The 12742-nt window shown below is 37.1% G+C and overlaps 1 protein-coding gene across 7 annotated transcripts in view; it reads left to right on the top strand.

The window, feature by feature from the left end:
• Positions 1–12742, top strand: part of CACNB2 (calcium voltage-gated channel auxiliary subunit beta 2) — a 252517-nt gene that overhangs the window by 37912 nt on the left and 201863 nt on the right. The gene's annotated exons all lie outside the window — the stretch shown is intronic.

The following is a 12742-nucleotide window of genomic DNA, read 5'->3' as shown; positions in this document are numbered from 1 at the left end:
TTCATCTCTAAGGTTAAAGTGTGAGGGAATTCCTCAAGTTCCACCTTAACAGTGCATCTTCTATATACTATCCAGGTAAAATTAATCATTGCCAAATGCAAATGTGTGCTGGATTAATGAGCAGATGGGATCCCATTACCTGTGTCCTATATTCTTCAGGCTGGTTTGTAAAGCCCAGTTGACATGAAATTGGTCCCAGCGCATGTCTTCAAGTGTGCAAGCCAGAAGAGACAAGGGCTGTTTTCAAAACCATGTGATTTAATCCTGGCAAGGGATATTACTTTGCTCTGACGCTGCTGAACATACGTTTTCAGAACGTAGAAATACAGCTCCATGAAAGCACTTGCTTTGGCATAGCCCTCCATTTTCTTTGTCTAATAGCTGGGAGCAGTTGTTGCTGTTTAGTTTCCTGAGTTCTTTTTGCTGTTCCTGACTCTGTGTGCAGGGCCTCGTGTTACGGGGTTGTGTGTACATGGCCCCTTTCAAAGTAAAACTATTAATCACATTAATAAAGTTGCAAAAATCTTGGCAAATGTGCAGGAGTTCTTTACTTATATTCAGAAGCTCTTTTTATTGTTCTTAAAGTACATCCCAACATTTCTTTAATGATAAACATTTAATAATGAACATTTAATTTAGGTAAAAAAAACCGGCTCATTAGAAAATATGTTCTCTCTTAGGAAATTTCTTAATACTTTGAACTAGATATAAGTAAGTTTAGAGATGATTTCCATTATTGTTTTGATGTGAGGTAAATAAAAGTGCCATTTTTAAAGAATTAAAAAATGCTATTGTTACTAATGATACAAAATGTGCAATCTATGCTTTTAAAAATATTTCTGCCTTCTTAGGACTGTTAAGGGGCAAACTCTTGAGTGTATTCTGGAAACTGAGTACTTGCATTATATAATGATGTGTGTGTAGTTCTTGAACTTTTAAAATAATGTTTAGTTTATGAACTTTTAAACTTGAGATACAGCAGATTCTGCCTGGTGACAGAAAGTAATCAGAAACTACAGCCTGCAGTTTCATTAGATGCCTAGACTAAATACAGTTTGTTTTCTAACACATCAGTACAAATGCCATTCATTCCCCAGCCTTTATATTCAGGGACTTATAATAGATTTATGGATCTTAAGTGTCTTTCTCCCTTCATCCCTCCCTCCCTGCCTGCCTGCCTCCCTCCCGCCCCTTTTTTTCTGGCATAATTTTGTAATGATTCAGATATCCCACTATTATTCTCTCTTTAAAGTGAAAGTAGTGCTTGCAAGGAATGCCGGTCTAATGGACTAGGAAATTCCGGTTTCTTACCTGCAGAATCAATCCAGGTTAAGCAGCGGCCAGCCCAGGATCATCATACAAATAAGAAAGCCACCATTTCTTATTAGTCTTAGCCTAGAAATGGGGAGTCCTTAGTGGTAAAAAGCAGGCTCGAATAACTGCAGGATCATGTACTGTTATGGGAGCCCAGACTGAACTGGGCATAGAAGAAGATTGCTTCCTGTAAAAGTTGCATTTCTTCCTGTAAAGTGTGTGTGTGTGTGTGTGCTCATATAAGAAGTAGTGAAATGTTCAGCCACATACTTGCACTTCTAGGTAATCCAAAAAGGATGAGAGACTTGTGTGAATGGACCGACTATGTTACTATTCTCTATTGGGATGCTACTGCTTCAGCATTGCTGTCAAGGTGTTATTCTGCACCCCTCCAATTCTGGTTTCCTGTTCTGCACTGCTTGTGCTACTCCCTTTGTCCATGAGAATAACTGCATTGATTGTTCAAAGTTAGTCTAAAAGATCTCATGCAAAGAAACCCATAGTTTGCCTCAGACTTGCTGCTTGGTATAGCATACACATTCATACCACTGGTTTCTTCTGTTAGCGCTTTCTTGGATGCAAACAGAAAGCAACCCTAAAAGGACCTGGAGTCTGCAGCATTGGCTCATTCCCAGCATTTGTTACATCATGCCTTCTTTGGGAAGTGCATTCTTGTGTCACCGTCACATATGTTCAGGGTACATTAGAATGAGTGGATGTGCAGCTCTTGTTTCTGCATGTGATCAAGAGCAATTTAGATTGATAGTATCCTTGGAGGAAGAAAAAAGAGTATTTGTAGTGATGGATATCTTGCATCTGAAGCTGCCTGATTTCTGTTTGCTATTCTCAGTAGCATTTTATTTGTCGGAATTTGCAATGCCTGTGGTGATGGCTTGCTTCCATTAAGGGGATTCATATACACATTTTGTCAGACTGCCTTATGCTTTGTGAATTTCCCACAAATTCTTATAATTGTATGTAAGAATGCTCTTGTGATTTTTGACTTTTCTTCTAATCTGCATTAATGATTACTTCAAGTGGTTGTAACAGGGTTCACTTGGACATGGGATGTTGCCCTACATCACTGGCCTGTCTTGGGTGAGTCCTGTTTTAAAAATGTGCAACATAATGAATCTCAAGCCAGCAACTGGAAGTGGGTTTTGCTTGTTCAAGCTGTTCTGTAGTTTATTGGCACATTGCTGTTGTTTCTGAACCTGAAGTAACCCACTGGCTTTGAAGCTGTGTTGAATTTGAAGAATCAGGAAACTGCTGCTTCTTTCAAGGTAGGTTTTGCTGTCTCTGGCCATGGTCAGTAAGCTGGTGCTGAAAGAGGTGAAAGAAGTGCACTACATGACTTACCTTACAGTGCTAAAGCCCTTTGAAATGAGTCTGCCCAAGCCCTATGTGAAACTTCTGTGAGCAGCTGGAGAATTGTGAATCATTTCTCATAATGAGGAGCCATAACTTAGGCAAATATAAGTGGTGACTCAGGGGACCCCATGAGCTGTGAAAGCAGAGAACGGCAGATTAGTTTCAGAGGGGCAGGTACCTGAATGCCCAGCAACCTCACTTCAGCAAACCAAGGAGTGGAAAATGGCACACAGCATTAAATACCAAATGATCCAAAGCACAAATGCATATTACATGTGTGATTTCAGATTCTAGATGAAAATCAGAAGATTTCATAAGTCAATACCAAGTTTTTAGGAGGAGAAGAAAGCATGAGGTAGAGTTTGGTTTCCAAAAGCTTTTTTAGCTTTTTGTTTTTTTTCACAGCATTGTGAATCAGGCTTATTGTTGTCCCTCAGGTGACAAGCTTATGTTAGCCTTACATTATCTGAATTACTGAATCACATCAAAGGTGTTCCTCTACATTTCAGTATTTATGGAGTCAGTGGTGATGATCACAAGTTTTTTCTGTTCTTTTTAATGCTAATAAAACCCTTTTGAGCCACTTTTCTTCGTGCTTCCTCATCTCCTCTCAAATAGCCTTTTCTGGTTTTTAAAATCTGTTCCATCTACTTTTATTCTTAAGGACTGTCCAAAATGCAATTGCTGTCGCCTAATTTGCTTAGATTCAGTTTCTAATCCTTTGCTTTTGTTGTGACATTTTCTAGTAGATTACAGGCCTGTTCACTGTTAGAAGCCCTTCCTGCTCTAGTTTGCATGTAGTCCTTCAAGTAACTGCTTAACTTTCTCACTGGAGTAAGCATTCAACTCTTTAACATGCCCAAAGTAATTTTTCTAGCACTTCTCTAGAATTTCACAGTTTTCAGCAGCACCCTAAAAGATGTGTGAACACCTGTCCTGCACTTATTATCCCAGTAATAATCTTGCTAATACCGCAAAGCCACCTACCTTCTCTCTCCCTCGATGTTACTTCTAGGTTCAATGATCAGGTTGACCATCTAAGCTGCAGAAGCTTCTTCTCAGCTGCAGGGAGGCTTTGTGTGAAGTCAGTTCATGATCCTTTCTAGATTGCTGTTTTCCTAGGTGGTCTACTATTACCTAGTCCCCTTTTGTAAGTAGGTCTGTTTTTTCACTTAAATTAACTTAATTTAATCAGGCTAAGTTCCACATATATGAGTCAGCTCCATCATTATTTATTGCATCCTACAGCTTTCAGATCAAACTACCAGTGAAGTTTCCACTTTCTTGATTACCCTTTTCTTTCAAACACATTGGCTTATTTCACCAAACTTGGCAGAGCAGTGGACATCTCAAAGATGTCAATTTTACGCTGACTTAGTGAAAAACACAGAGGGGGCTGTGAAGCAGACAGAAATGGATGGTTCTATAGTGGGCAGACAGGTGAAATCATCTGGCTTTTATCCACTCTGTATGGCAATGGTTGGATGGTCAGTAAATGCGCAGCTCATCATGAGGCATGAAGCTGTGTACCTTCAGGAGAGCCGCTGTCTTCTAAAGCTTGCCCTTGCAGAGGTAGAAGAGGATATCTGTAGAAACTGGGAGTACTGTGGTGATGCTGAGAAAGGGGCTTTGGTCCATGAGGGATCTTAGGGAATCAGGGACACTGAGATAATGCAGTGTTTGTGATGGGCAAATGTCTTAAGGACTTAAGACAGACAAATACAGGGTTTGCTGGTTTAGGCTGCCATTAGCTCCACTGAACTAATCTAATCCCATTTAGCCATTCTTATATTCACTTATTAGATCTGTCAGGAGTGTGGGTTACGTATTTAGACTGAAATTTAATTGCTTGTGCTTTGTTTTCTTGTTGAATGTTGTTTATTTGTCAGTGCTAAACACCCAAATCTATCTGAAAAAAAAACCCTACATTTTTGGGGGGTTAAACAAATAACCATACTATCATTGTTTTTCACAATGAAGAAATTCTAATAGGAGGTAGTTATATCTAGAAGCAATAAGCAAATGTTTTAAAAACAGCAGAAGAAACCTAGTGTTGCATCGCTTTAGGTACCATGTGAAAACTGGTTAGAGTGCTGTTTGAGACCTGTCCTCTATTTTTGAAGATAAATCCTGCATGGTTAGGCAGCTAATGTGTTATTCATGTGATACTAGAGAGAGGTATAGATTTCTACTGATAGTTACATATGGCTGGCCAGAGCAGTAGTATCTAGTCTTCCTTGCTGTTGTTTACCATGGGGAAACATGACCAGGCTCACATCATGCTGTTGCTGGGCACTTTAGACCCCATGCTCTGCTGTATAGAAAGCCACCAGACTGTAAAATGTAAAAAGGGAATGGCAATGAGAAGATACTAATCTTTTGTTGGATTTTTTGGTGACAGTGGTTCAAGCAACAACCATTTAATAATTTTGTCTTTGCATATTTGGTATTTTTTATCAAAGTAATATTTTCTTTCTTAAAAATCCTCTAGCAGGAAAGTTTTTAACCTTGTACGTAAAGAAGAAACAGATGAAAATATTAGGTGGTATTTTTCAGAAGTTGTTTTTAAAAAGCTCTAATTAGAATTAGAAACCAGGCTAGATTACTTGACTTTTTCTATGATACTTTCTGTTGTTTGTCTTTTTTTTTCTGTTAAGAATAGCTTCTAAATAATAATGCATTATGATATAAATATAGAAATTAACTCATGTTTCATGTCCATCTCAAATGATTTACCCATTGAATTTGCTGCACCAAAGCTATCTGTTATAAATATTTTGCTGGTGTCCAGGCACTGTTCAAATAAACGTTCTAATAATGTCTCTCAAGTCTGACATAACAGGAGATTTGTTATGGTTATATAAAGGTGGGACTTGACAAGATTAAGATGCTGAGCCACAGAGCATTTAACTGTGAAGCTCGAATGTTCAGTTTGAGTGTCAACACCTCCTGAGGACGGTGGTGTGGTAGATGTGACTTATGAAAATGAAGAGAATCGCTATAAAAGCCAGGCATTGGAGTATTTTATTTGTTCTGAAGACTGCTTATATAACAGTATGGAAATTAGGTCAATCCTACTCTCCCCAACCTTCTGTGATCTGCTAATATCCAAATGCTTTTAATTTCTGCTCTCTTTTCCTTGGTAGCTGTGAGGTCACATGCAGATTTAATGTCCTCTGTAGATATACCAGGAATAGTTTTTTTAAAGGCCAGCATTGTATCATTTATGTCTATGTGGTGTCTAACAAGTCAGACTCTGATGTTTGTTAAAGTCTTGCATGACATTTTAAGGCTCTTCTTACTATGCCTACTATTAGCAGTATTTTGTTGGAGAGTCAGTTTATATTTTTCTAGTTTATTAATGCAGCAACTTGAATGTTTTGGTTTTTTTTTTTTGTACTGGCCATTCAAAATAAGGCCACAAGAATCCTGTTTTGTCTTAAGAATTTCATGAAAACCTTTCTTCTTGTGGTTCAGAGGGGTGTCTCTTTACCATGCAAGCAGATTGAATTAAAAGCTGTAAGACCTTCAAAAGGAGCTTTCACAGCTGACATGATGGCAGTACACCTATATTACATTACAAGAACCAAGAATGGATTTCTGATCTCTGGGGTACTTTTTTCAATGTTATTAATAAATTGCCATGCCTATTGGCAAAACACAACTCCTTGGTGAGCTACAGAGTGGCTGCCAGCAGCTGCTTCTGCAGTTCAAATTGTTTCGATTTGTAAGTTTCAGTTGTAAAGACTGCGGTCCAGTGACCTACTCTTGGCCTGCTTCAAGAGATCTTGTAGTCATATATATACAAAGCAAACACTAAAAAAGGCACTTTTAAAAAGGGACAATAAAATTTAATACATGCTGTTCTGTGAATGCAAACTAATTCACTAAATTCATATTTGATTTCCTGTGAAATACTTTGCATTCAAGTGTGAACTCCATGCTGCTATTGGTGTTTTCTGGAAATCCTGGTGAAGTGATAGAAAGTGCTTAAAACTGTTATTGAAAGTTGGGAGGAAGGCAGAAGGGCATTACAGGGAAGTATTATTCGAGATGTGTGAGCATCGTGGATTAATGTGTTAAATATAAAGTTGTTTTTTTGGTGTTTTTTTTTTGTTTGTTTTTTTGTTTTCTTTTTTTTTTCTTAATCAAATTTTGGAGCACAGCATTAAAAACTTTGTACACAGGATAAATAATTAAAAAAAAGGGAAAATATTCAGTGTCATTTTTTGAATTTTTTTTGAAGTATTTTTTTTTTCACTTTGGTTAATTTGAATTATTTTTATTCTTGTGATTGCGGATATGGTCAGCTAGGTTAGTTACATTAGTCAAAGATAGTGACCAATGAATCAGGCAAGGTAGAATAAGAAGTTGTCACCGCTTCAGTAATAACTGAGCAAAGCATACTGTAAATGCAAAATACAGTTCAGATGAGTGTGTATGGGAGCATACTTTAGAGAGGCTGCAGGAGCTGGTAATTGTTTCTCTCTTTACAGTCACTGCTGGAACACAGCTGTGTGCCTCTGTGTTTATCACACAAGGGGTAGCTCTTCATGATTGTTATTGCCCATGCTTTCTAAGTTTTTACAGAGTAAAATAGCATTAACATTTCCTACCATATATTATGAGTAAAAAATAAAAGGTTAAAGAGGTTCAGAATCTAATAACATTCAAAGTGGAGGTACAATAGCTTTATTTAAGAGTAAGTTATAATATTTTTTTGATGACAACAGTAATGTCCAATTCGGGTAGTTTGTTTTTGTTGTATCTCAGCAACAAGTATTCAGGGAAACAGAAAATGTGGACGTCTGTAGTTCTAAAATAGAAATCATTGTTAGAAAAGGATAATATAGAATATATGTATCATGTAATGGCAGAGGTACTGTGCCTATCATTGCTACAGGGTGATGTTTATTAATTTAAATAAAATCAAAGCGTTTTCAAAGCTATAAATTGCATAGTTTCTTTGTGAAATAAGTCTTTTTTTTTCCTCTTGGCAATCAGGCTTTGGTTGCTTTGAATATGGATGTTTATCTTTTGTCATTTTTGCACTAGAGTAGCACAGAGATAAATGTCATAGAACTGAAGTTACTGTGCACTTGCCAGTCCGAGATGTTTTTTTCCTAATATGTATTCTGTTATATGTATTGGCCAGCTGCATGTGCGTGTGCTTGATGGATTCCTCTCTTTGTGTTTCCATAGATTCTCTGAAGATAAATCCTTTGCTTCATATAATTGTAATATTCAGAATATATTCTTTCAGTGACCCCAAACGTTAGATTTCTTTTCATGCTTGTAGTGTTGCTGCCAGTTTAAGTAATGTCTAAGCTTAAGGACACAAATACATTAAAAATGTGCTTTCAGAATTCTGATTTTGACCCTTCGCTGTTTAAAATATTCATAAACTTCATAAAGTTTCTCAATACAGTGAATAGACAAAACATGCTTATTAGTTCCGTTTGAATTAGGCTGCAGTGAGTACAGATAGAGTATTAAATAACTGTTTCAAGGGTGGTTATAGAAAATGATTTGTCAGTAATATTGACTGATGCTCTGATGAAAGGAAAATTGTTTTGACTACAACACAAATGTTTTTCCAGTCTCCTAAATTTTGTAGTTAAAAGTTAGACATAAGAAATTTTGTTAATATTGAAAATACTTATGTTGTGCACATCAGTTTTGTTGAATTAAAATAAAGATTTAATATGCAGAAGATAATGTTAAATAGTTAATTAGCATATTTATATAGAAGCAGCACAATAACATTTGTTTTGTGTACTTGCTGAGATGGTTTTGGAACTCAAAGAGTTACAGGAAAAAAAAAACAACTCTTAAGAAATTCTATTATAGTTATAAAGGGTAGACCAGCAAGGAGATTAATCATATTTTGACTCAGTTTCCGTGCAATTGCATGCAAGTTCCAGATACATTGTGAGAACAATCAGATGATAGTGAACTGGTTAATATTTACAGAATTTTATTCCTGGATACAGAACTGTTGCTCTTTTGTTGGTCTGGAAAATGAAATTCCATTTTTTCTTTCTAAATATATGTTTGTTCCCCATGCTCTCTGAATTTTATATTTAGTCCAATACACATGACATGGATACTAAGTTTACCTAAAACAAGTATCAATCTTGCCAGCCTTGACAAGGTTAGGGGAATTGTTCTGACCTTTTGTAGTGTCATTTAAAATGAATATGTCTCAGTCTGCAGTTCTGCAGATGTCAGAGATGAAGACAAACTTTGCTATAAGAATAGTTTTGATTCCATCTTATATTTCACCATCTTATGCTGGAAGTAGATCACTGTTCTAACAGGATTATTTTGTATTTAAAATTCATGTTGTTTTTAAGATGTTAGATTTTAATTTCTCTGGTAGTGCATGTATATTGATCATAGATACAGCATCAAAACAATTAATTCGTAATGGATAAATCAGCATAGAATTTCCAGATAGCATAAATTCTATGTTAGTTACACAATTGCGGGGAAGAAGTTCTACTATACTGTATCTGAGGATATAATTACTAGTAAAGCTCATTAACTTGTTAAGACGTGTTTTGAAAATGAAAAACAGACTGGATCAAACACTATGTCGTTACTAAACATTTATGAAATAATGTAATTTTAAGGAGGTTGGTTTAAATATTCATGTGTGTGGGTTTGGGGTTTTTGGTGGGGGGTTTCTTGGTGTCGTGGTTTGGATTTTTTTTCTGAATTGTCGTTATCTCCACATATGATCCATTTGCTGTCATGTTGCTACTTTCACTGTCAGGTTTGAACACATCTGAAAATGAAACCTGAACAAAACTCATAAATTTCCTTGACTTTGTGCTGAAAATTCTGCATGATATTATTAAACAGGCACAAGTGAACTCTAGTTTACTGCAAGATTTTCAGGGTCTTCTTTCTTTATTACTGAGAATAATTTAAGGATTGATATGGAAGTAAATCTCTTGATTACAGAATTGTTTTGATAAGCATGAACCAGATTCCTTAAATAGGAAACTCAAGTGGAAGCTATGTGGAAAAGCAGAAGCTCGAGGTGTGCCCAAAGGTACCCCAATCCTTTATGGTTCCAGTAGGGTCCAAATCAATGGTTGAACCGTATGTGTGCTGGAAATATTTTGTCCAGGGAACCAGGCTAAATCTTGTCTGAAATACAAACAATTCTGTGCATAGTGGACGCCTATAGTGGCCTTGGAACCAATTTCTTCAATCTAATGACTTCTGTTATGCTTCATAATTGTTAATGGAGACATAGCCAAGAATATAATCTCCTGAGGGTGATGACAACTTCCTTAGATCACCCATTGCAAGGCTTCCTCCTTAGCGTTCCACGATCTCCCCACTTCTTTCTTGTATAAGTGCTAGTACATTTTGTAAAACTTGATACTATCAGAGTTAAATAGAGGTTGTTTTTTTTTAATTGTAAGGTTCAGTTTCTTGCACACTGTGCAGACCTATTGGTAGACATGGTGTGGCCTTGACTTTGGCTAAAAAAAGAAAATGGATTGCTAGTAGTAGAGGGTACTTGTGAAGCCAGAGGATTTGATTTTGAAAGCTGTTACGTACACATGTATTATCAAGAAGGATGTATAACATCTTAACTTTTATTTCATTGTTCACTGATATCAGTAGTGTGATAAACTCACCAAATGGGTTTGTGCGCAGAATTATGAAAACAATGCTTTAGATCTATTTGATTTTCCCTAAACTTGTGAAAGAAGGGTATACACTGACTACAGCTGTTGGTTATTTTTCAGGATAATTATAGGTCTAAGTTAAGATTGCTTGAGTGCCGAGATTACTCTCGAATCTAAACAAATAAAGTCATCTTTACAAAATGGATTTTGGAAGTCTGTGACATGAAAGGCACTCTAACACTAGACTGACTCTTACAAGAATCATTTTGAACTCTTATAACTATACTCAGCCAAGTAATGTCTGCTTTGAGTGCCAAGGCATAGGGTTTCCTGTAGAAATAAAAACATCTCGATGATGAAAATGTCACTGTTCAGTTATTTTATTCCTATTGCACTTTCTGTCTGAGTTAGGCCATGTTTCTTTCTCAGATGGCATGAGAAGACTGGACACTGGTCATTTGTGTAGTAGCTTTTGTGCCACCTGAAGGACCAAGATGGGCTTTCACCTGAAGCCCCCTAGATAGGCTGTTCTCTTCTGTGTTTGAAGAGTAGAAAAGATAATGGCAGGGAATATGCAGATGCTGCCACAGCAATTCATCTTTCCAGTGTCCTTTTTCCAGTGCTGTTTAGATAACAGGCAGAGAGTAGGTTTGCAGACTTGGTGGATATTTGGCTATACCTGTTCGCTCTCAAGTGACATCTTGTCCAGCGACTCTGTTCCTTCTCATCTTAGTACCTCAGAGCAGAGGAGGATGGTGTGTGCTGGAGCAGTCATCAGTGCTGCTGTCCAGTCATCCTGCTGCCTTGTCCCAGGGAAGCGAGATGGGGGCCATACTGACCATTCTGGTAGTAGGCTCAGCATCTGTGTGTTAGTCCATACTCATGGTGAGGAAGTGGCTTTAAGTAGATGTCATGCAAGCTCTAGTGAAGAATAAACTTCTGACAGCATAGAATCACCATAGTGGTTCCTTAGTGCCCCTTCCCCATCCTGAAAAGAGAAGTGGTTTCATGATTATTCTAGATTGCCCCCTTTCTGCTTTGCATGAACCAGGGAGCTGTAATGCCTGCCTTCAGCATGTGAGTGACCGATGTTCTGCAAATCAGCATCATCCCATGCAAAAGAAATGTACTGAAGTTGATGATAATTTTTGCTGATTACTGGTTCTGTAATTTATCAAAAGACCATTTATAGCCAGTTAATTTTCACCAAAAATTTCATTTAGTACTAAAGTATTTCACCATTCAGATATAATGGTCCCTTTTATTTGCTCAGGATTTAAAATACTCAAAGATAGAGAAGAGAATGCCTTGCATTGCTAACTCTGAATTTACCTTATATTCATGTGTGGTGTGCCTTTAATATAATATTGCTCTATTCAGCACACGAATTGCGTGACACAGATGCCTCTCTGGTTATACAGGAGTTCAGGGTTTTTCATGTCCTCATTTGTTTGGTTGGTTGTTTTTGTTTCAGAAACTGGGTAAGGTTTTTTATTTTAGAAGCAGGGTGTTCAAATGTTTTGGTCTGAAACTGTATCTTTCTAAAAGCAGTTCTGTATAGTAGGTAGTAAGAAGTATAATGCTAGTAGCCCTCTTACAGTATTTGAGTTTCAGAATAAAATAGTAGCCATATACTCGATGGGCACATGGATTGTGGATCTTGAGGGTTATATATGTTTGGTATCTGAAAAAGCATTGTTTTTTTCATAAAGGTGTCTTGTTGGGAGACGGAGCTGGTGAACTACATTTAATATTCTATTAAATAAAAAAGCTTTTTCAGAAGCTTCTTGCACTTAAATAACATTTTAACACTGGAATTGAACATTAAGGAGCAATATATTTTAAATACATGAATAGCCTTCCAATATGCAGAATCACCCATTTTGTTTCTCTTGCTAGTATTCCTTTTGATTACAGATGGTCTGTGTGATAGTTGCTATAGAAACCAGACCATTTTACTTTAATCTCTCCCTGTTGCTATGGTGTGCAGAGAGCTGCAATGTGTAAAGTGTCATTTAGATTTTTTGTGATACTCCATGTAATGGTTAACTTGCAATCAGTATTCTCTAATGGCGGATGGAGTAATGTGACACTCTAATTAATGCTTTCTACCGCCAACTGTTGGCTACAACAGGCAGAAAGTAGTTGCAAAATTAGTTTAATGAATTCTGCAGATACAGGTTTCATGTTAGAAGAAAATAACTGTGTTAATTCATTGTTAGGCAGGATTGTTTTTCTTGCCATAGCACACTCCCTAACTGAGGATGAGTGTACGCAAGGCACCCACAACCTCTGAAGGCAGGGACCTCAGGTCTCACTGCCACTGTGCCAGCCCGAGAAGCTGGTTTTACAGTCTGCAGTTGCTAGTTGCAGCTGTAGCAGTTCCTGAAGTCAGCAGCCACTGGGAC

The sequence above is a fragment of the Pezoporus occidentalis genome, unplaced genomic scaffold (genome assembly GCF_034315485.1).
Source record: "Pezoporus occidentalis ecotype Australia unplaced genomic scaffold, CSIRO_AGI_Poc_V1 ctg40, whole genome shotgun sequence".
Classification (NCBI taxonomy): domain Eukaryota; kingdom Metazoa; phylum Chordata; class Aves; order Psittaciformes; family Psittacidae; genus Pezoporus; species Pezoporus occidentalis.
Note: the sequence above shows the minus strand (reverse complement) of the source record. Positions and strands in the feature narration are given on the sequence as shown.